This window comes from Vulpes vulpes, chromosome 12 (genome assembly GCF_048418805.1).
Source record: "Vulpes vulpes isolate BD-2025 chromosome 12, VulVul3, whole genome shotgun sequence".
Lineage (NCBI taxonomy): Eukaryota > Metazoa > Chordata > Mammalia > Carnivora > Canidae > Vulpes > Vulpes vulpes.
Window position 1 is genome coordinate 81,424,009 of NC_132791.1, and position 24,271 is coordinate 81,448,279.

Sequence of the window (24,271 nt, forward strand, 5' to 3'; positions counted from 1 at the left end):
TATTTTCTACACTATATTTCTTTCTCTTCTTAAGATTTATTTATTTTATCGGAGAGAGAAAGAGCAACAGAGAGAACATGAGTGAAGAGGAGAGGGAGAAGCAGGATCCCCACTGAGCAGGGAGCCCTGAGATCGTGAAGTGAGCTGGAGGCAGACACTTAACAGACTGAGCCACCCAGGCTCCCCTCAACACTACAGTTCTAGTTAAGTGTTTGCTCAAGGATCAGCTCTGAACCTTCGTGTTTGACCTCAGCTGAATCCCTTTACCAAAGAATGCATTTCCTGATGTCATAAGCTCTCAAAGACCAAATTCAGAATACTTTATTCATCTCCCTTTTAAAGATCTTTTCAAGAAGGCTATCACTCCAGAGATCCACAATGTGGTCTATTTATTCCTACTCTTCAAGAACATGAAAAAGCAAACTGGATATTAGAAGGAAAAGAAAAACAACAACAATAAACCATTTCCAAGCTGGTGTGGTTCCAAGAAACAGAAAATGAAGAAGGAATTCCTTGTCGCTCTCTCCTGACTGTTGCTTCAGGACTGGGAGCTGCCCAGGAAGATCGAGTTAATACAGAAGCCAAACTTCCCTACGAGAGTCTAGGGGCAGAGTTCTTTCTTTGTAGTGATGACTAGATAGCTCTGCCAGTTAGTGTGGGGCCGTAGGCCTGGCATTTGATCAGGAAGTGGGGCCAATACTAAATGAAATCAAACTGTGAATAAAGGAGGATTAAAATAAAAATTGACAGCACAGTTCACAGAGCTAGTGTGTGGCTCAGCTGCCTGAAAGTCGCTGCCATCATACGCCTTGGAGACGAAACATGAAAAATTGCCTAGATAGCTATTGGCTGAGGAGGTTGTGAGAAGTGCGTCTGCCTGCACTTCGTCGTGCCTATGACGCTCTCAAGGTAAGAGGGGCTGGTGAGAATGTTGACAGGCTGATAAGTTTCTTTGGAAACAGCCTCAAAAGCCTGCCAGGAATGCAGGAAGCTTAATGTTCTAATTCAACAGCTCTACTCCCCATGCTTTATAACCACAGCAATAAGATTTGAAAATAACCATTTCAGAAAGGACATTGGATTAGGAATCGGGAACTCTGAACTCCAGCCCTGCCACTGCTAACTGGACGTATAACCTGGACAAAAGCTTCATTCTTCCAGGCTCTTGTGTTTAAAAGTGTATTTTCAGCTTGGAGGGGAGAGGATGGAGAAGGGAGACTGAGCACAGGGGCTCTGGGGAGGGATGAGACTTGGTTCCTGGGTTTCTGGGCCCACGCTTGGCAGACATAGGGCCCAGAGAACAGAGAAATGCAAAATAGGATGTGACCAACACTGCTTTAAAGAGGTTTTAGCTTTTCTCCACCATCACGACTGAAATATTTCCATCAGCAGTGGGTTGAAGGATGTCTGAGTCCTGAGCATCAGAGCCTGAGTGTGATCTGGTTTGGAAGAAAGATTTTTGCATCTGTAATTAAGGATCTCAAGATCAGATCATTCTGGTTTGAGGTGGGCCCTAAAACCAGCACCAAGTGTCCTTATAAGAGAAGCGCAGAGAGAGGATTGAGGGATCAGACACATAGGGCAGGCCACGTGAAGATAAGGCAGAGACGGGATTCTGCAGCCCCCAGTCAAAGACACCTGGAGCCACCTAAAGTTGGGAGAGGTATGGAAGGGTCCCCTGTAGAGACTTCAGAGGGGGTGTGGCTCTGCTAACACCTTGACCTCAGACTTCTGGCCACCAGAAGTGAGAGACTAAGTTTCCTTTTTTTTTTTTTTTTTTTTTAAGATTTACTTATTTATTAGAGATAGAGAGAGCACAAGCAGGGAGGAAGGGTAGAGGCAGAGGGAGAAGCAAGACTCCACACAGAGCGGGGAGCCCAGGGTCCCAGGACCCTGGGATCATGACCTGAGCCAAAGGCAGACACTTAACCTACTGAGCCACCCAGGCGCCTCTGAGTTTCCATTGTTTTAAGCCACACAATTTGCAGTAATTTTTTAGAGCAGCTCTAACACCCCTGTGAACAGAACAGTCTAGCATCTCTTTAAAAATACCTCCTTACTCATCATGGGGTCTCAGAGATGTTCCTTTAAACCAGCTCTCCGTCCTGATTTAAACACAGGCAAGAGGGTAGTAATACATGTCTCTAATTCTATGGAACGGCAACCTATTCCTAGAAAGAAGAGAATTCCCTGCTTTAATTCAACTCTAGATGAACGCCAAAGCGGTAGAGGTACTTCAAGCTGTTTGGTGATATGGCCAGGAGACACTTTTTGACAAGCACTTGCTGAGAAAAGACAAGGTAGGCTGATAGCACAAGAATGGCCAGCGAAGAGTTGTTGGCACTGGTCATTTCCAGTGTGAGTGCTTCAGAGTGAGACTATGGTGCTCAGCACATGCTTGCATACCCTCCCTGACACAGCAGGCCTCCTTACACACCAGTGATACTCCCCCATCCTTCACATGGCTGTGCCATGGACCCTTAGGTCTTGTTCATTCTCTAACTCATTAATGGGATAAGTGCATTCTGAACTTGACAGTGGGCTGGCCATCCCACATGCTCACCCAACTGCCCAGTGACCCATGACATGACTTACATAAAGAATGGTAGGTATGCAGAAGAAGTAGAAGGATGGGTGTGGCCCTAGAATACGTTGAAGCTAATTGGTTGACCAGCAACCCAAGAAGAGAGAGAGACAGACACACAGACAGACTGCAGTATAAATAGGTAACAAAGACTGTTCAATTGCTCAAGAGAGCTGAGATGATTCCTGATTTAAAGTACCCTCAAGACTTTCATACTGAATTCACCACCTCTCTGTGCCAGGACCAAAAGAACTTCCACACAGAACTTCATTCAGGTAAAATACTTTTTTTTTTTTTTTTTTTAGGTTCTTGGGGGAGAACATTGAGAGGAATCAGATACGCTTCACAGTTTAAATGAATGTAAGTGGTTTTACAAAGGGGAGCTACAGAGAGAGACTCTTTAGCAGACTCTGTGCTGAGCATGGAGCCCAACAGGGGGTTTGAGCCCACAGCCCTGAGATCACAACCTGAGCCAAAACCAAGAGTCGGACGCTTAACCAACTGTGCCACTCACTATTTTTAATTGTGGTAAAAACAACATAAAATTTATCACCTTAACCATTTTTAAGTGTGAAGTTTAGTGTGTTTAGTATATTCACAGTGCTGTGCAACCTGCCTCCAGAATGTTTTCATGTTGTAAACTGAAACTCTGCTCCCACTTCCCTACTCTCCCCTCCCTCCAGAGCCCGGGCAATCACCATTCTACTTTCTGTCACGATGATTTGCTCTAGGCACCTTGTATAAGTGGAATTATATAGTATTTGTCCTTTTGTGTCTGGCTTCCTTCCCTTAGCATAATGTCTTTGAGGTTCATCCATGTTATAGCAGGTGACAGGATGATCCTCCTTTTTAAGGCTGAATAATTTTCTATTGCATGTGGGACACCTGTGTGGCTCAGGGGTTGAGCATCTGCTTTCAGCTCAGGGCATGATCCTGGGATCCGGGATCGAGTCCCACATCAGGCTCCTAGCAGGAAGCCTGCTTATCCTGCTGCCTGCGTCTCTGCCTCTCTCTCCCTTTCTCTTTGTCTCTCATGAATAAATAAATAAAATCTTTAAAATATATATTCTATTGCATGGACAGACCATATTTTTTTATCCATTAATCCAATGACAGATATTTAGGTTGCTCCTGCCTGTAGATGCACAAAATTAATTAAAGCTGTTCAAATCTTATTTTATGGCTAAGATTCTAGTGCTTTTCTTTGCATATTTTCATCTCATTTAGAACTACAATACACAATGTAATTGGTAGTTGTGAATGACCCTGAAGAGATTCCTGGAGGTGTAAACCAATCTTTCTCAAAGTGTTCCTCTTTTATCCAAAAATTCACCCAAGGGAGCCCCATTGCACATTGAGGAAGCAATGTTTAGCAGTTGTATTCTTGCTTGGTCATGAAGAATACATGTAGTTTCTCTTCTTTGCCAAAGGGTTTTGTTATTTACATGCTTGAACTGAAATTGATTTCCATCTTCTACTGGTAGACACTTATCTGCAAATTGTCCCTGGAACTCCCAACTCCCCAAACTGTTTTAATGGATTATTAATAGTATGTATTTTATGGTACAATCTATAAGAGGAAGGCTATATTCCTTATCCTTAATTTCCAGATGAAGTCCTCTGTTACCTTAAGCATAGTTTGAAATAGAGATTTGGGGTTCACATTTCCCCCAAACGTATGTTACAGATCTTATGAGCATTATGATGCTTGCGTGTCATCTTAATTTTTAAAGACAGGGATGCCTGGGTGGCCCAGCGATTGAGCATCTGCCTTCAGCTCAGGGTCTGATCCCGGGTCCGGGGATCAAGTCCCACACTGGGCTCCCTGCGAGGAGTCTGCTTCTCCCTTTGCCTATGTCTCTGCCTCTCTCTGTGTGTCTCTCATGAATAAATAAATAAAATCTTTAATACAATTTTTTAAATTTAATTTTATTTTTTTATTCATAACAGACACAGAGAGAGAGAGAGAGAAAGAGAGAGAGAGAGAGAGAGAGAGAGAGGCAGAGACACAGGCAGAGGGAGAAGCAGGCTCCATGTGGGAGCCTGACGTGGGACTTGATCCCAAGACTCCAGGGCCATGCCTTAGGCCGAAGGCAGGCACTAAACCACTGAGCCATCCAGGGATCCCCAATAAAAAAAATTTTTAAAGACAGTCCTTAATTTCTGTTGAAAGGCTAACATGCATGTTTATGCCAGGCAGATGGTCCCAGGCCAGGTGGCATCTCAGACCAACCACTCCACTGCAAAGACCAAGGAGAACATAGAGACCAGCACAGGAATATAGAAACCAGTCCCTTCTCTGCCCTGACAGCCCTGCCTACATCTTCCTAGATGTCACATTTAAAAAGAGCAAGGGGAAGGGTGGAACTATCAAAGAACAATCACTTATCTGCATCATTAAAGAGGTTCCCAGTCCACCAATTACTTGATGCACAACCCTGGCTCCCCACATAACTGCTCTGTGTCTCAGTTTCCTCATTTTCAGTAAGGGATTAATAGTGGTACCTACATCACCATGTTATAATTATTAAATGAGTTGACATTTCTGAAATGCCTAGAAGACCATCTTATACATATTCAGTTCTTGGCACATGTTAGCCATCATATCATTATTACTAGATGACTAGTTTGCACTGGACTAGAGCCATTCTTGTCTGGCTCTCTCTCTCTCCCTCCCCCCTCCCCAAATACCCAATGAGAACACCCCACAGATTTCACTGGTTTTCACCCCATAGCTATTTGCTTTTGCTGACACAAGCACCCTGAATTCCTCCTTGCTCCCTATTATTCCCCCTGTCCCCACCAGAGCTAATAAGGACCAGCAGCCAGCCCAGGCCTCTGCAGCTGCAGAAGTACAAGATGCCAGCCCAGATCCCCATGACCTCTACCACCATGTGTGTGCTGGGGCTAACCCCTCTAACTCTGCACTTGTACTCCACCAACCTGATGCCTATCACTGGTCTCCATTGTCATGTGTGCACTCATGGCAAGATCGTATAGCCATGGAAGTATACACCAATAGTCAAGGCCCTTACAGCTGCTTATAGGCCCAGATTCAGCCCTGTCTCCAGGTACTGGCCTATACCATTGGGTTCAACTGCAACTAGATATCCTCCTCCCCCACCCCTAAGCCTCCACTTGCACACCCCAAACCCAACCTCTGGCACTGGCCTCCACTGTCATTTCCACACCTCCATGGTGAGACCATATAGCCACAGGAGGAAATACTGATAGCCAGGGCCCCTGAAGTGGCTTGTGGGCCCAGCTCCAGCTTCTTTTCTGTCACAGGCCTATGCAACTGGGTTTAATTGCAACTAGTCCCACCAGCTATGTACCCGCATGTTTCTGGCTTGACTCCCAACACTGGCCTCTACTGCTGTGCACCCGTGGCAAGAACCAGCAACCATAATAGTATATGCTAACAGTCAGGGCCACCCCGACAGCTACCACCGTGCCTGCAGACGGCCCTGGCCCTTGCTGCCTGCCATGGGGCCCACCTCCATGTTTGCATCTGTACACTGGCCCCTGCCACAAACAGGCACCCATGGCTGGGCCCCACAGCTAAGTGTGTGTACACTGTCAGCTCTGGCCACCACCGCTGCCTGCTTTGATCCTTATCTATTGGACCTAGAAGTGTTGCCTAGGCTCTAAATTATTCTTGCACCCTCTTTGGACCCTCTCAACACTCATCAAGGACAATGCAGTTGTCAGTGCTGTTGCCCTTTGTGGTCTGAACCAATGAGGTACCACACCCTCTAGACCCAGAGCTGTTATATATCCCTGCACTTAGTACCTTGACCCATGAGAACCTGTTTTATAGCACATTCCACCAAGCTGCCATCCACAGGTAAACATTTTTCTCTACTTACGTTAGTCCATAAAGTCTGTTAGAGGCGACTGTTTCTTCAAATGTACACACACCTACTCAAGGCTACAGAATCATGAAGAATCAGAAAAACATGACTTCATCAACAGAACACAGTGAACTTCCAGCAACTGACCCCCAAAAAATGATGATACAGGAATTGCCCAACAAAGAATTCAAAATAATTCCTCTAAAGATGCGCAGAGAAATATACAAGAACACAGATAAACAAGTAAATGAAATCAGGAAAATAACACAAGAACAAAATGAGAAGTTCAGTGGAGATCAAAAACATTTAAAAGAGCCAAAGAAAAACTTTGGAGCTGGAGAATTCAATGACTGAACTGAAGAACTCAACAGAGAGCTTCAACAACAGACTGTGCCAAGCAGAAGAAAGAACCAGTGAGCCCAAAGACAGATCATTTGAAATTAACTAATTAGAGGAGGAAAAAAAGAACAGGAATGAAGAAAATCTATGGATCTTACTGGATCTCTTACTATTAAGAGAAATCATCTATGCATCACTGGAGTCCCAAAATTTTTTTTTTAATTTTAAAAATAAAAATAAGAAATAATTGTCAAGAATTTCCCAAACTTGGAAGATGTGGGCACCCAAGTTTGTGCAGCTGAAAGGTCCCCCCAAAATTTCAATTGAGAATGATTTTCAACAAGACTCATTATAATAAAATTGTCTAAAGATAAAGGCAGAGAAAAATTGTAAAACAGCAAGAGAAAAATACTTCTCTGATATAAAGGAAACCCATAACACCATCAGCAGAATTCTCAGAAGAAATCTTTGCAAGCTAAGAGAGAATAAGATGATATGTTTAAAGTGCTAAGGGGAAAAAAAAAAAAACCCCTGCCAACCAAGAATACTTTTTACCCAGAAAAGATGTCCTTCAGATATGGAGAGGTAAGGACATTCCCTAATAACCAAAAGCTGAAAGAAAAGGGCACCAACTAGTAACTTGAAAACATATAAGAAACACAATGCCAATAGGCAATACACTGGTATATAGTGAGTATACAGTCAGATTCATAACACTCTAATACTATAATATGGAGATCTGCTAACTAACCACTTGACTCTAGCAAAAAGATTAAAGGAAAAAAATATTAAAAGCAGCTATAGCTATAATAATTTCACATTGGATACACAATTTAAAAATATATAAATCATGACATCAAAAACATAAATGTGGGGCAGCCCGAGTGGCTCAGCGGTTTAGTGCCGCCTTCAGCGCAGGGCATGATCCTGGAGACCTGGGATCGAGTCCTACATCAGGCTCCCTGCATGGAGTCTGTTTCTCCCTCTGCCTGTGTCTCTGCCTCTCTCTCTCTCTCTCTCTCTCTCTCTCTCTCTATATATATATATATATATATATATATATATATACACACACACACACACACATAATGAATAAATAAATAAATAAAATCTTAAAAAAACATAAATGTGGGACAGGGAAGTAAAAAGATAGAGTTTTAATATGTGATCACAGTTAAATTGTTATCAGTTTAAAATAGACTGTCTATATGATGTTTCAAGCAAGCCATGGGGTAACCACAACCTATACTAGATAACATAAAATAGAAAGGAGGGGATCAAAGTATACCACTATCAGCTCAAAAAGGAAGACAGCAAGAGAGGAAGAAAGAAACTATAAAACAGCCAGAAAACAACAAGAAGGCAATACTTGGAAGGGGGAAGGGGGAATGGGTGAAATAGGTAAAAGGGATGAAAAGTACACTTATCATGATGAGCACTGAGTTACTGTATTGTACACCTGAAACTAATATAACACCACATGTTAATTATATTGAGATTTAAAAACTAAATAATTCTTTTTAAAAAGAAGGCAAAAAACTGTTAGGTCCTTATCCATCAACAGTTATTTTAAATGTAAATGGATTAATTTCTCCAATCAAAAGGTACAACAGAGTGGCTGAATGGATAAAAAACAAAACATAACTATATGCTATCCATAAAAAGCCAAAGACTCACTTTGGCTTCCATGACACACACAGGCTAAAAGTGAAGGGATGGAGAAAGATATCCTGCAGAAATGGAAACCAAAGGAAGCAGGGGTAGCTATACATATATCTGATAATTAGACTTAAGTCAAAAACTGTAACAACAAACAATGAAGTCAGGGAGGCTGTGTGGCTCAGTCAGTTAAGCATCTGACTCTTGGTTTTGGCTTAACTCCTGATCTCTGGGTCTTGAAATTGAGCCCCACATCAGTCTCCCTCCCTTAAATCTTTTAGAAAACAGAAAGCCAATAAAGGTTATTATCTATCGACAAAAGGGTCAATAGAGAATATAAAGCTGTAAATATATATGCAACCAATATTGAAACACCTAAACATAGTAAGGAAAAACTAACAGATCTAAAGGGAGTAAAGGATGACAATACAATAATAATAATAGGAAATATCAATACACCACTTTCTTTTGTTTTAAGATTTATTTATTTATTTATTCGTGATAGACACACACACACACACACACACAGAGACAGAGACAGAGACAGAGACAGAGACACAGGAGGAGGGAGAAGCAGGCTCCATGCCAGGAGCCCAATGCGGGACTCCATCCCGGAACTCCAGGATCGCGCCCCAGGCCAAAGGCAGGCGCTAAACCACTAAGCCACCCAGGGATCCCCAATACACCACTGTCAACAGTGGATAGAACATCTAGACAGAAAATCAATGAGAAAATACTGGACCTGAACTGTACTTAGACCAAAAGGACCTTTTAGATGTATATGGTCTGTTCTATCCAACAGCAAGCAAAATGTAAGTCTTCTCTTGTGTATACATTCTCCAGGATAGATCATATGTAAGTAAGGTCGCAAAAACAAGTCTCAGCAAATTTCAAAAGACTGAAACCACACCAAGTATCTTTTCCAAGCACAATCATGTGAAACCAGAAATCACTGACAAGAGGAAAACTGGAAAATTCACAAGCATGAAAATTAAGCAACACATTCTTGAATAACAAATGGATCAAAGATAAAATAAAATCAAAAGATAAATAAAAAAGTATCTTGAAACAAATGAAAATGGAAACACAATATACCAAAACTTATACCATGCAGCAAAACCAGTGCTAAAAAAAGAAATTTACAGTGACAAACGTGTGCCTACATTAAGACATAACAAAGATCTCACGTAACAACCTAACTTTATGTCTTAAGGGACTAGGAAAACAAGACTAAAACTAAGGCTAAAGTTAACAGAAGAAGAGAAGTAACAAAGACAAGAACAGAAATTTTAAAAATAGAGAATGGAAAAATAGATCAACAAAAAAGATCAACAAAACTAAGTTGTTTTTTGAAAAGATCAACAAAATTGATAAACCTTTAGCTACACTTACCAAGAAAAAGGAGAGAAGACTCTAATAAATATAATTATAAACACATTACAACCAATAGCATAGAGATACAAAGAATCAGGGGAACCCATGTGGCTCAATTGGTTGAGCACCTGAGTCTTGGTTTGGGCTCAAGGCATGATCTTGGTGTCATGGTATAGAGCCCTGTGTCAGGCTCCATGTTCAGCAGGGAGTCTGCTTGGGATTTTTTCTCCCATTCTCCTTCTGCCCCTCCCCACTACTTGCATGCTCTCTTTCTCTAAAATAAAATAAATCATTAAATAAATAAATAAATAAATAAATAGATAGATAGATAGATAATAAATAGAAATACAAAGGATCATAAGAGATTGCTATGAAAATTTATACATAAGCAAACTGAGCAACCTAGAAGAAATGGATGAGGGGCACCTCTGTGGGTCAGCAGATGAGCATCTGCCTTTGAATCGGGGTGTGATCCCAGGTCAGGGGATTGAGTGCCACATCAGGCTCCCTGAAAGGAGCCTGCTTCTCCCTCTGCCTACCTCTGACTCTCTGTGTGTCTCTCATGAATAAATTAATAAAATCTTAAAAAAAAAAAAAAGAAATGGATGAATTCCTAGAAATATGCAAACTACTAAATCTGAATCCTGAAGAAATAGAAAATCTGAATAGATCAATAGCAAGTTAGGAGATTGAATCAGTAATTAAAAACCTCCCAACAACAACAAAACTCAAAACAGATGGCTTCATGAGTAAATCCCACCAGACATTTACAGAAGAAATAATACCAATTCTTCTCAAACTCTTTCAAGGAAATTGAAGAGGAAGGAACACTACCAAATTCAGCATTACAAAGTCAGCATTACTGATTGTAAAGTCAGAGAAGGAAACTGCACAGCCAATATCTCTGATAAATATAAATGCAAAAATCTTCAACAAAATACCAGCAAACTGAGTTCAACAATATATTTATTTTTTTCAACAATATATTTAAAGGATCATGTACTATAATCAAGTGTGATTTATCTCTGTGATGCAAGGATCATTTGACATATGCAAATCAATTTGCTACATCACAGAATGAATGATAAAAATCATATGATAATCTCAATAGATGCAGAAAAAGCATTTGATAAAATTCAACGTCCATTCTTGATCAAAACTGAACAAACAGGATGTAGAAGAAACATACTTTAACATCATAAAGGCCATATATGACAAGCACCATGATACTCAAAGGTGAAAGGTTGAAATATTTGTCTTTAAGATCAGGAACAAGAGAAGTTTGCTACTCTCATCACTTCTATTCAACATAGTACTGGGAGTCTTAGGCAGAGCAACCAGGCAATAAAGGTATCCAAATGGGAAAGAAAAAAGCAAAATTTCCTCCATTTGTTGATGACATGATCTTGAATATGAAAATCCTAAATGCTCCAAAAAAAAATACAACCCCCCAAAACAAAATGACTGTTGAACTAATAAACAAATTAAGTAAAGTTGCAGGATATAAAATCAATACACAAATATCAGTTGTGGGGCACCTAGGTGGCTCAGTCTGTTAAGCATCTGACTCTTGATTTCAGCTCAGGTCATGATCTCAGGGTTTTGAGCTTCACTGGGTGGGAAGCTTGCTTGGGATTCCCTCTCTCCTTCTCCCTCTGCCTCTTTCTCTCTCTCTAATAAAAAATAAATAGTAAATAAATAAACAAACAAATATCATTAGCATTTCTATGCACTAACAGCAAACTATCTGATAAAGAAATAAAGCAATTCCCTTTACAGTAGCATCAAAAACAATAAAGTATTTAGGGAGAAATTTAACCAAGAAAGTGAAAGATCTGTACACTAAAAATATAAGATATTGATAAAAGAAATTAAAGAAGATATAAATAAGTGGAAACATATCCCATGTTTATGGATCAGAAGTGTTAATATTGTTAAATGTCCATACTACCCAAACCATCTATCTGCAATCCCTATCACAATTCCAATGATGTTCTTCACAGAAACAGAAATCCTAAAATTTCTATGGAACCACAAAAGATCCTAAGTAGCTAAGGCAATCCTTAGAAAGAATGAAACTAGAGACATCACACCTTCTTATTTCTAACTATATTATAAAGCTATATTAATCAAACAGCGGGGTGCTGGCATAAAAACATATAGACCAACAGAACAGAATGAAAAACCCAGGAATAAACCCATGCCTATATGGTCAATTAATTTACAACAAAGGAGACAAGAATATGTAATAAGGAAAGGATAGTCTCTTCAATAAATGTTGGGAAAACTGAACAGCCATATGCAGAAGAATGAAATTATCTTACACCATACATAAAAATGAACTCAAAATGGATTAAAGACCTGCATGTAAGACCTGAAACAATAAAATTCCTAGAAGAAAACATAAATAATAAACCCTTTGTCTTTGGGTTGATTCTTTTAAATGTGACACCAAAGGCAAAGGCAACAAAAGAAAATAAACAAGTGGGACTACATCCAACTAAAAAGCTTCTGTACAGCAAAAGAAACCACCAACAAAATGAAAATGCCAGCTATCACATGGGAAATAATATTCAAAAATCATATATTTGATAAAGGGTTAATGTCCAAAATATACAAAGATCTCATGCAACTCAATAGCAAAAAACAACAACAAAAATCAATTAAAAAATAGGCAGAGGACTTGAATAGACATTTTCTCGAAGAAGACAAACAGATGGCAAACAAGTACATGAAAAGGTGCTCAATGTCATTAATCATCAGGGTGAGGCAAATTAGAACTACAGTGAGGTATCACCTCAGAGGTGTTAGAATGGCTATCACCAAAAGGACAAGAATTAACAAGTGTTGGTGAGGATGCAGAGAAAAGGAACACCCATGCACTGCAGGTGGGAATGCAAATCAGTGCAGCCACTGTGGAAAACGGTATGGAGGTTCCTCACAAAATTAAAAGCAGAACTACCATATGATCTAGCAATTCCACTCTGGGGATATATCTGGAAGAAATGAAATCACAGTCTTAAAGAGACATATTCATTGCAGCATTATTCACAACAGCCAAGTCATGGAAACAACCTAAACATCCACCAATGGACAAATGGATAAAGAAAAGGTGATATATATATACATAAAGGTGTGTATATATATATATATATATATATATATATAAAGGTGTATCTATATATATATCTACATAATAGGATATTATTCAGTCATAAAAAAGAGGGAAATCTTGTCACTTGTGACAAGGTGAATGAATCTGAGGGTGTTATACTGAGTGAAGGAAGTCAGAAAAAGACAAATACTGTGTGATATCACTTATATGTGGAATCTAAATGCATCAAACTCCTAGAAACAGTAGAATGGGGCTCATGGCATGAAGGAAATGGGGAGATGCTGGGCACAAGGTACAAACTTTTAGTCGTAAGTTGAATACTGTATTGTATGCATGACAGCTGCCATGAAAGTATAGTTTTAGTATTCTCACCATAACAAAAACAACAAAATTGTAATTATGTGAGATGACAGATGTGCTAACTAACTTATGGTAGTCAATACTTCATAACATACACATGTATTAAATAATCACATTCTATACCTTAAACTTACACAATGTTATATGTCTGTCAATCACATCTCAATAAAATAATTTATTTATTTATTTTAAAGATTTTATTTATTTATTCACGAGAAATACAGAGACAGAGAGGCAGACACACAGGCAGAGAGAGAAGCAGCTCCATGCAGGGAGCCTGATGTGGGACCCGATCCTAGGACCCCAGAATTATGCCCTGGGTGGAAGGCAGGCGCTAAACCACTGAGCCACCCAAGCATCCCTCAATAAAGCTATTTTAAAAACCCACTAATCTCATTCATGAGGGCGGATCCTACCTGCAATTACCATCACCTTGGGGGGTAAAGATTCAACGTATAAGTTTGGGGGGCCTTATTCAGACCATGGCAGGAAACAAGGCTAAACACATGGAGAACTTAATAAAGACCCTGAAACTCGATGTGCCATAGGAACCGGCTGGTTTTGCAGTTTTGTCTGAGTGTGGATGGTGCCAATTTGTGGGTACCACCTGGAGATGGGAAGGCTGTTTGCGAAACCGCACAGGCTTTAGAAAGAAAGAGGTGCCAGCCACAATAGCCTTTCCTCCCTGTGTCCTCCACCTTAAGCCCGGTCCTACATTAGCCCAATGAGTTAATTCCAGAAGAAATAAAGTGCTAATTCTTCTGTCCGTAAGCCCCTCGTCTCAAGAGTCTGTGCCCTTCCAATTGTTCCCTCCTGCTAGACCCTCCCACTAATTCTCAGTGGATACCCCGAGCTGGACCTTCTCTTATCTTTTATGGAAACATCCTTTCAAGGTAATGAAAGAAAGATGTTGATTCTTATGGCTCCTAGAGCTGCTGCAGATACTCAATCTTGCACAACCTCCTACCATTCACTGTATAGTCTGGCACCTCTTCCACGCCACAGTGATCCTAAATTTTCTGTAGCCAATGATGAACTCAAAAGAAGGCTATAATGTGAAGAGGGGTGCTTGTAAATCAAAAGTTCGTGTCCCATGTCTGAAACCTGACATCTTTAGAAAATGACAAGGAGAGCCTTTTTGAGCATCATCACCAAGCAAATGTGGAGATGTATGATGTTTTTGGGGAGCGTAATCAAATCGTAAGGCTGATGTGCAATCCTTCTTAGCCTGTTTTCTCATCTGCCAAATAAGAGGGTTGAAATAGTTGGTCTCTGAGTCTCTTACAGCTCTTAATACCATGATCCTGCTAATATTGGAGGGCCTGTGGCAATGCTACTTGGGATTCCCAAATCTTTCACAAATTTGTATCAGATGTCCCTGTCTACTCTGGACCCCAAGTCTTCCCACAGCTGGTGAGGATGGCAGGGACCCTGCCTTTCTTCCCAGCTGCATCATTCTCCCTCTGGTGTTGAGCCCTGGGTCTGGAGTCCAGAAGCAGCCTTGGGAGCCCGTGGTACTCCCCTCCATTCTCCAGCTAGCTGGGTGGTGCCACGGACACGACTCTGCAGGTGATTGTGACTTTCTGTGCCAGCTGAGCACCTTTGCAGCAGACCCGGCTCTCCAAGAGAGGGGGACTAGCCTCCATCTTTGAAGCTTAAGAGCAGGAAGTCCACCTGGGGTTAGGCTTTGGTTTTGGAAGTGGAGGGCACATGGCCCACAGTTTTCCAGGAAAGGCTTGCTTTGGGTAATGCAGCTGTTATCTCTGTTCCTCATTTGATCCATAGGGTTTGTTCTCAATTAGTTGAACGTTGCAGTCAATGAGTGATGCGTGTGGACACTCCAAGCACTCCAGCAATATCACGCATTTACTGAGGACCTGCCAAAGGCCAGGCACTCAGCTTAGCCACACTTTCAAACTCATGCTCTTTTTGCTGTGCAGATGGCTTTTTGTGCCCATTTCCCCAACAACTAAAGAAACTCTTTCTTCCTATCTGTCAAGCATAAGTTTCAAATTGACCTCTTCCAAGAAGCCTCCCGAAATAATTTCAAGTCAATAGATACCACATCTCTACTTAGAATTTCCTTCTATTTACAAATGCTATGTAATATATTCACCTTAAATATGTTTAAATACACTAGTTGTCTTCCTCAGATTCACCATTTCTCTCCAAATCTGTTAAAAGTTACATGTTTAGAGGGACTCCTGGGTGGCTCAGGGGTTGAACGTCTGCCTTCGGCTCAGGGTATGATACCAGAGTTCTGGGATCGAGTCCCACATCGGAGCCTGCTTCTTCCTCTGCCTATGTCTCTGCTTCTGTGTCTCTCTCATGAATAAATAGATAAAATCTTTTTTAAAAAGTTACATGTTTAGAAACAGTATTTTTTCCAACATCTCTCCTGCTCCTTATAAATACTCTCACTACCCAGATTATCTGACACAGTTTTAATCTTGTGTGATTTTATTAACTTATTCAGCAAAACCACTACCAAACTCCTACAATGGGCAGGCACAAAAGAGGCAAAGATAAATGAAACACAGTCCCAGCCTTTGCGGACTTCAAATTCCACTGGGAGAGAAGTTGCTCTAGGAAATACTTTCACCGAAGTGTGAATAACGTTGGGAAAACAGAAGATAGAACAACTCATTTTGCCTGAGAAAGAGTCAGGAAGGCCTTAAGGGGGAGAGGAAAGGGGGAAAATGTGTGAGTGGCGTTTTGAAGGAAGAACAGGAGTGCCTCATGTAGATTAGGGGAAAATTTATTCTGAACAGAAGACATTACATGTGCAAAGGCAGAGAATCATTAGTGGATCAATGATGGTCCAAAGTATGACCCAGAGATAATGGAAGTCTTAGATGAGCTGGAATGAGTTTACATGGAGATGACTGGCAAGGATGATTAGTTTTGCAAGGCAGATTGGCAGCATGTAGTAAGAACTTTGTGTGCTAAGCAAAGGGGTTTAGACACCATGCGTTCAGAAACTGGCAACCAGTAGCACTTCATAAAATCACCTTTAGCTGTAAGAATTTTTTTTTTTTTTTAGTAGATAGACACTTAGAATACATTTCTGGTGTGAAAATAATGGTCAGGATGTGCACAGTGCCCAGGGTAACGCTGGACACACAGAAGGTACTAACTACATTCCCATGAATATGAAGTCAAAGAGAAGCAGAGGGAGGAACCACGAAAAGAGAGGATGAGGCCACATTTTTCACTTTCCCAAATCTTAGCTGCCATTACTCATTTGACCAAAGATAGGAGGCTCCACAGTGACACAAGGAGAAGCTATTTTTCTTAAAAAGAACGACACTGTGCTTCCACAGATGCTGCCGATCTTAGTCATCACTGTGATGGCTCAGCACCTGCTCTTGGCAGGTGGGCTGGGGCTGCCCAGGGTTGGGCGTGGCTGCCCTGGTGCCCTGGCTCTCACCTCGTAGCTGAAGGCACCGTGCAGAAGCCACACTCGCACACTCCCATCCTTTCCACGAGGGCGGTTATGATGCCCCCGTCTCATGGTGGCTGATGAAGTGACTCACTGTATCTAGACATGAGGTGGAGAGATCAGATAAACATATTTTGAAACACAGGGCACCTGGGTGGCTCAGTGAGTCATGCGTCCTCTTGATTTGAACTCAGATCAGGATCTCAGGGTCCTGAATGGAGCCCCGCACCAGGCTCCATGCTCATCGGGGAGTCTGCTGGAGATCCTCTCCCTCTCTCTCTCTCTCTGCCCCTCCCACCACGCACTCTCTCTCTAAAATAAATAGATAATATCTTTGAAAAAATATTTTGAACCATTAGGCACAGAGGGTTGAGTGTTTCTGCAACACTTTCTTAGATTTCTTCTCCTCCTTCTGTTTCCCTCCTTCTTCTCTTTCTTCAGAGAAAGAGATGCAATTAAAGAGATCCCTAGGGTGAGACCCAGTACCAAGTACTGGCTCTGTCCCTTACCAGCTACATGACTCTAGTCAAGTCAATTTACTCCTCCAAGACTTCAATTACTTTTCTGTAAAATGAGCTGTTGTAGGGATGGCATGAGATAACGTGCATGAAAGGACAAGAACAGCACCTGCTACAAGCGCTTAATACAGGGTTTAAATTATTAGAACAAATTCGTTTTGATATTCCAATCTCTCAAGCCTCCGGATGAATTCCAAGAAGGATGAGAGGATACAGAATGCATCAGGGTGACAAGTGGGGGATTGTCCAGAGAACTGCCTCCTTATATTTTGATGGCCAAACCTATGTTCTCAATTTCAGTTCTCCTTTCATAGTAATTATCACTGAGTCTCCAGTCTTATCTGTTTCGTCTTTGCCATAAAACTGACTGTGTTTCCCAAAATGGCCTGAGCTTAGCCTATCCATAAGCAAGCTTCTGGGTCAATGGCTGGGCTCTGGAAATGCTTTAAAAGCATTTTAAAAATCACTAACAAGTTCTCCAAAATGATATAGTCTGCCCTAGGTGAAACCCTCCAGTTCAAACATAAATGAAGCAATAATATTAAATTATTAATTGCTATTAATTATAAATGAATGGAAAAATAATCTCATAGTTGCTCTGACCTCTTTTTAAATTCAAAGCAGGCGAATCATGAACACAACACACTCTCTTCACCCTTCCAGAATAAGCAGGATTAGTATGAACATAGGCAAGGATTCACTGAAAACAAAGTCCCTTGTAAGAGTGTGAACAACCCACATGCCGGCCCCAGGATGGAAACCAATTAAACCCGGAAGGGCTGCTCCACACCCCCTCATGCCCCACTCCCCACAATTAAAAGATGACATCTCACCCAGCTGTTGGGTGAGAAGGGATTGGACATGGACAGAAAATCCCTTATGAGTCGTTCACAGATCTTTATGTTAATCACTAGTGTTTTACAAGCCAGGAGAGATGGAATTCTTTCTCTTAATTACTATCTCTGAATAGCTTCTTGTCTGTGGTCTGTCTATAGGCCCAAGTGAAAGGGACTCCAAAGATCCAGTTGTTAAGAACAGGCGGGGAAGACCACAGCGATTCCATCCCAGCACCAACGAGCTTCCCACTAAAAGGAAAGCTGCCTTAATGCAATGGTTCTCAGTCCTGGCTGCACACTGGAATCACCTGGGGAGCTTGTGAAACTCCCATGGCCCAGGTTGCACGCGTGACCAATGGCATCATTTTCTCTGGGGGTGGCATCAGGTGTCAATAGTTCCTAAAACTTCTCAGGTGGTTCCGTATGCAGCCAAGACTGAGAACCAGTATGCAAGAGGTTCTGATGTGAGTGGTCCGGCGGGTCGCCTTGGCAGTTGCCACAGTCCCCTGGGGGATGCTCATGGACACAACCCTTCCTCCGTGGGAGCCCTGAGTAATGGGATCAAATAAGGATGAGGGAGATGGTGTGGAATAAGATGCACTCCTGTGAAGGAATACTGCGAAGTGGAGAGAATTCTCCTTGGCGACAAGGTAACTTATGCTCAACACGTTGTTGGCATTCACCACTAGCTGCCTCTACAATAGCCATGTTCACTCCTTCACTGACAGAGCATCAGTGTTGTTCTGGTAACAATGTGTCCAGCTTAAAACATTACATCCCCCAGCTTCTTGAAAAAAAAATATATATCATGTGAAATATGATTTATATATTAAGTGTACTTATATATTTATATATAATTATATAATTATATACATTTTTTCTAAAATATGTTTATATATAAATATATATTTAAAACAAAGTGAAACTATTGTTTTTCTAGTATTTTGAACATAGAATATTTCTTTACCCTGCTCCTACCCCCCCATGATATGTTTACATGGTTTTCTTTTCTTTTTTTTTTTTTTTAATTGTTTACATGGGTTTCTTTCTTGCTGAAGACTGTTAGCTCCTGTGGATGATACTGTGCCTCTTTTATCTCATATCCCCATTACTTAGCAGACTTTAGCACATAACAGATATTGTTAAATGGAGGGAAGGACAGAGAAATTATAGGTATGTCAGGAGGAGGACAAAAAAACCCTTCCTTGGGGGGACATTTTAATGAAGAACAGTGTTTAAACAATTTCTTGTGCTAGCCACTAGGTAATGATGTTGGCTTAAGACAGTCTGGTTATTCAAATTGTGCATAAAATGATTTATTATATATGGGGCATTTTAAACGTGGGCTCTTTGGAAATAGTATGATTTCATTATGGAGTTCGGTTCCTCTCCACGCCTATATTTCTTTTCCAGTCTTTATCCAGCATCCTGCTAACAGGCTGACCTGCACAACAACCAGAGAGGATGGGCCCCTGGCTGCTGTCCTGGGAGGTGAGAAGAGCCCCTGCAGTAGTGGGGGATGGGATGGGCTCAGCCTCCATCTCCAAGCAGTAGCCTTACCGTTCTCTGGCAAGGGCTACATGGGGAGCTTTACTGAGCACTTACTGTATGCCAACCCCTGTGCTAGTGCTTGGGATGCATCGTCTCCTTCTGTTCTCACAGGTGTCCAAATAACAAGGTTATAACCATCTCCACTTTATAGATAGGAAACAGTGTTTGAGAAGGAGAGGCCTGTACCCTAGCTCAGTCTGGCAGCAAACAGTGGGGCTGGATACAAGGTCAGGGGGGTCTCAGCCACAGAGCAGCATCCTTAAGTACCAAGTAACACTGTCTCCCCTGCACCTAACCTGACCTGGCCTCTCAAGGGTGCTTCTCCAACTACTGCTACTCCCACTCATGGATTTCCTTAAAGAAAATATGGCCATCTTTAATTTTCTTTATCTCAGTATTAGCAGGTCCTGTCTCAACTCTGTATGGCAAACTATTTCCAGATTTTGATAACTCTAAGACCATTAATTATGTTTGTGAGATGACTCCTGTAAAGTGCCTGTTATTGTGCCTGGAAAAATCAAAAAGCATATGTTGGTTTCTTTCCTCCTTCTTTTGATTGAGAACCATACATGTCCTCTGGAATAGTAGTGTAAGTGCTGATGCTAGTTAATGACAAGGATTGAGACATATTAAGATATTCTTCTATTTTTGCCATGTGTTGTTTCAAATTTTTGTTTAATTAATTTTTATTGGTGTTCAATTTACCAACATACAGAAAAACACCCAGTGCTCATCCCGTCAAGTGTCCACCTCAGTGCCCGTCACCCATTCCCCTCCAACACCCGCCCTCCTCCCCTTCCACCACCCCTAGTTCGTTTCCCCGAGTTAGGAGTCTTTATGTTCTGTCTCCCTTCCTAATATTTCCCAACATTTCTTTTCCCTTCCTTTATATTCCCTTTCACTTGTTTCAAATTTTTTGAAAAATTACCAAGAGCAACTGTTGAAATTAAATAATACACTGGACCCCCCTCCCTGCAGTTTTCTAACATTTTCCTTTCTCCCCTTTATATCTCCAGGCTTCTCCTTTTATCTAATCCTTTCTGACAAAAAGTGACCGGTTATACAGTAAGTAACACCAGAGGGAGAAGGGAGTGGCTGACAGTAGTGGGGATGGTGGTCCTGGTGCAATTTCCTCAATGACAGTGAGCCTGGGTCTCACTTTCCTGTGCTTTCCTCATGTGAATGGGCAGTGAACTTATGGCCTAGTTTTCTCTTAATTAATGATTTGTGGCTCATGACATCAGGAATGTGCTGACATTGAAACCTCTTAGGAAAAGGTTGATGATGAACAGAAGAGGTGAATCCATTATTTTGCAAATGCCTGGGAGGATATGAAGACTCAAGGACCTCAGATCCTTCTTGGAAGGAGGTAGAAGAATTACTCTTAAATAAGTTAAATCATCTCACAGATAATTCTCCTCTCAAAGATCCATAGTGAGACAGTAATAGCAAATGCCAACCTAGGTCTTTTTCTATATAAATATAAAATAAAATACTGATGTCTAAGGAACCTTACTTTAGAGAAACTGATTAATTTTAAGAGCTTATCAAAATAAAGTTTTTGCCCAGAGAAGTGAATCACAGTTCAAAGTGAATCTCCACTGGTAATTTGAAAGTTATTCCCAAAGCTATTTTAAGGCTTTTCATTAGTTCAAATACTGCATTCATTCATAGATGATGAAAAATAAGATTAGTGTTTGTTAAGTAAGATTATTTGACTGGGTATTTTGGGATGAGGCAGTGATTTAACAAATTGAGAAAGGAACAATAGTTGTTAGGCAATTAACACTACAGCTTTATAATAATGAATATGGTTTTGTTAAGATACTCCAAATAATGCTAGACAACTACAGTTGACCCTTAACACAGGTTTGAACTGCACGGGTCTACTTAATTACACATGGATTGTTTCAATATATATAGTAATCTCTAAATTATTTTCTCTTCCTTATGACTTTGTTTCTTTTTAAGATTTTTATTTATTTATTTGACAGAGAGAGAATGAGAGAGCACAAGCAGGGGAAGCATCAGAGAGAGAAGCAGGCTCCCTACTGAGCAGGTAACCTGATTCAGGGCTTGATCTCAGGATCTGAGGTCATGACCTGAGTTGAAGGCAGATGCCTAACTGACTGAGCCACCCAGGTGGCCCTTCCTTATGACTTTCTTAATACCATTTTCCTTTCTCTAACTTACTTTATTGTAAGAATACAATATGTAATATATATAACATACAAAATATGTTTTCATCTACTGCTTATTTTATCAGTAAGGCTATCAGTCAACAGTAGGCTATTAGTAGTTAAGTCTTTGGGAACTTAAAAGTTTTCCATTTTAGGGGTGCCCACGTGGTTCAGTCCGTTAAGCATCTGACTCTTGCTCTTGGCTCAGGTCATGATGTCAGTGGCGAGATTAAGCCCATCAGGTTCCGTGCTCAATGTGGCATGTACTTAAGATTTTCTCTCTCCTTCTCCCTTTGCACCTCCCCCACTATGCTTGCTCACTTGCATGCATGCACACGCTCCCTCTCAAATAAATAAATAAATAAATAAAATCTTAAAAAAAATTGTACCCAATTTTCAACTATGTGGGAGATCAGTCCCCCTGCCTCCCTCATTGTTCAAGGGTCAACTGTACACATTACAATGCTAACCTCTCTAGTAATAGGATGAACAAAAGGATGTAAAACTCCTCCAAACCACCAAACACTTGCCCTTGCTAGTTACGAACACTCAGATAAGAACACTGAATATATATCTCAATGTCCAAAGTAAGGTATCCGTTGTCCACACTGATTAATATAACCTATCTATTGACTACTATTTCTTTTAATGAGGAATGAGAGTGAAAACTAGTTAGCAACCTTGGTCAGTCATGGTGATTTAGCACCATGTGCTAAATGATTGTGCTTTCTGATTGATTTCACACCAACACATGCAAAGATGACAGAAACAAACAAAATGATAATATTGTACAGCAAGGGGGGTATACTGAGAAGCCAGGTAAGCCCATGCTCCTATCTCTTGCCTACCCTACACCCTGAAAGGTGAGGAAATCACTGCCTTGGCAGGCCCTGGTGGGAACCTGAGTTTAGCTATTTTAGTGGATAATGAAGTTGTGGGCAATGTACAGTGTTGCATCAGAGCAGGGAATGTAGGGTGCTTATTTCTGGTTTATGAAGGGTAGCATTACAGATATAGCATTCTTACTCACACTCTGTCAGTGGGTTGAGGAATAAAAAATAGTGACTTTGAAATATATAAATGTCCTTTCATTTGAATCTTTCCCTGTAGAACCACAGCATTTTCTCTGATGAAGAGCCTACTGACTGGAATCATTTTTTTTGTACAAACCACAACCATAAGCACCACCTTCAATTTCCAGTTTCTGTTTCTTTAAAGAGGAGTGAGAATTTGGCCACTTGTGAAGTCTGGGTGCAAGGTCCTCCTACCCTTGTACAGTTTTTCCCTCTATTCTAGGTATCTTACTCTCCGTTTCAATTAATCACCTATAGATCTTGTCACTTGCTTCTATCACGTCTTTACAAAGCTTTCAACATAGTTTCCAATGAAATCATGATTACGAGCCTCCATTTCAAACTCACATTTCATGTTCATAATAGGATTTAAATAAAGTACAGAACTGTGGTAGGTAAAACGGCATTTTGGGAACAACCTACCCACCTCTTGGGAGCAGAAGTCCTGGCAAAGTGCATAGAAGCTCCCAGAGCCATTTCATGGCTTTACAGGGGAGGGAGAACTGGTAGGGGTGACCCTAAGCCTTGGTTTGCTGCAAGAGCATCTACTGAACTCTCTAGTTTGGATATGTACATTTTCATGGATGGTGTTTATTGTTTGTGGATTGTGTTCTATATGTTTCTTTCTCTTTGGTTTTTATATTTTTCACACAGTGTGCAGATGATAGAATGATGTGTATTGTAACTGCTCAAAGTGTGCACACCCTGGAGAGAGTTGTGAGGGCCTGAGAAAATGCTTGCTGTGCGCAGACTGGTTCAACGTTTTCCTGTAGTTTTTCTTTGTGATTTGTTATTCATCACCAGAGACTTATAATGGGAATTGCTAGATAGGGTAAAGGGGCCACAGGGTGAGGGGGTGGGGGTTCTCCTGTGAGTTTGGTGTGGTCTGTGATATAGGACTATTTTCTTCCTTTGGTTGTTCTGATACTTGCTAATAAAATGTCTTCAGACATTTTTATAATAAATGCATGACATTGCCTAGACATATTTAATAATAAGCTTCAATAATAAGCTTTCCTTGAGAGATGAGAGCCCTTTTCCCTTGGTGCTGTTTGAGGGTGTGAGATCTGAGAGAAGGAGGGCTATGGAAGCCGGGGGGAGGGCGGTCACACTCATATTGATTTGGTTTCCAGAACTCATGGTGTGCTCTATGAACCAAGAAACAATTCTGTGTTGTTTCTTTAAAAAAAAAGAAAAAAAAATGTAAACAGGAATAAGATGCCACTATATAACTATTAGAATGGCTAAAATTAAAAAAAAAAAACCCTGATAATACCCACTGCTGGTGAGAATTTGCAGAAACAAGAACTTTCATTGCTAGTAGAAGTGCAAAATGGTATAGCCACTTTAGAAAATAGTTTGGCAATTTCTTATAAAATGAAACAT

General features: G+C 40.9%; 1 long non-coding RNA gene across 1 annotated transcript; it reads left to right on the plus strand.

The window, feature by feature from the left end:
- The first annotated feature begins 2,746 nt into the window (after nt 1-2,746).
- On the plus strand, nt 2,747-23,850 carry LOC140594631 (uncharacterized). The gene is made up of 5 exons (XR_011995671.1): nt 2,747-2,859; nt 19,495-19,572; nt 20,649-20,697; nt 20,904-21,001; nt 21,627-23,850. It is a non-coding gene; the product is annotated as an uncharacterized lncRNA (long non-coding RNA).
- The last annotated feature ends 421 nt before the right edge of the window (nt 23,851-24,271 follow it).